Genomic DNA, 1190 nt, shown 5'->3' on the forward strand with positions numbered 1-1190 from the left:
CGCGCGGCCTCTTTAGGGGACGGTTGCGCACGGCTGGCCGGCCTGCCCCCCTGCCCTGCCCTGGGGGTGGCCACGCGGCTGGGACCAGGGCAGCCCGGCCTCATAGCGGAGTGGGCTGCTGGAGGCGGGGGCAGAGGAAGAGGCCCCCCGGAGAGCAGGACCCTGGAGCTCCGCGCCACGGGAAGCGGCGGCGGCGGCGGCCAATCGGGGCAGCTCTGAAAGGGCCCGCGCAGATGCGCGCGGGCGGCGGCGGCCGCTGGCTGCTCGCCGCGCTGGCCGTGTACTCCCCGCTCGCCTGGGGGGCCTGCCTGCACGCCCGCTCGCTGGGGAGCTTGGGCCGGAGCAGGCCCTGCACCATCCGGCCGGAGGGATCCCGGGGGCAGCTGGTTGCCCGCCGGGCCTGCGGAGCGCCGGACGGCGGCCTCGGCTGTCCCAGTAGGGCTTTCCTTGTGCGCCTGTGCGAGAGCCCGGGTGGGGCGGAGAGCCCCGCGGAGCGCGGCCCTGGGCCCGCACCGAGCCCAGCGGCGGCCCATGGGAAGTGCTGGCCGATTTTGGGGCTTCACGAATGGCTTGGAGGCTGGGGCGTGCAGCGCGGCCGACATCCTAAAGCAGGGAGGCCACTGGAAGGCAGGAGGTCAGATTCGAAGCCAAGTAAATATTTGCTTTAATTAATTCATTACTTACATGTAACCTTTGAGGCCTGCGCCAGGCCCCCCCCCCCAGCCTCCTGGCTTGGGAAAAAAGGGGCCCTCTTTCCCCTATCCTGCCCCCCCCAACCCACACACACACTGCCAGGTGATTCTTGTGGCTGCGCCACAAAGGGACGGCCACATGCAGAGATTGTGCCCTCCTGCAGGCCGCCCGGGGTCCGAGCAGATCCCAGGCCCAGCGGGCCTCCTGGCCCGTGCCCCTCGGCCCTTTCCGGACTCTTGACTCCCTCCGCCGGGAAGGCCACGCCGCGCTCGGAGCAGGGGCGGAAGGTGCGCTGCACCGTGCGGCTCCCCCAGGCACTCGCTCCCGAGCCCGGAGGGCGCGGCCGAAGGAAGGCCTGGCCTGAACAATCTCCCCGTGCTCCGTGCTGTGGCGACTGGACAAGCTGCGCCAGGCAGAAGGCCCTTGCGCCTCCCCCAGCGCTTGCATCAGCATCCCACGCACCGCGCAAGGGGAGGCCGAGCGGCTCCTGCTCTTCC

The sequence above is a fragment of the Varanus komodoensis genome, unplaced genomic scaffold, assembly GCF_004798865.1.
Source record: "Varanus komodoensis strain SLA01 unplaced genomic scaffold, ASM479886v1 scaffold43, whole genome shotgun sequence".
NCBI lineage: Eukaryota > Metazoa > Chordata > Lepidosauria > Squamata > Varanidae > Varanus > Varanus komodoensis.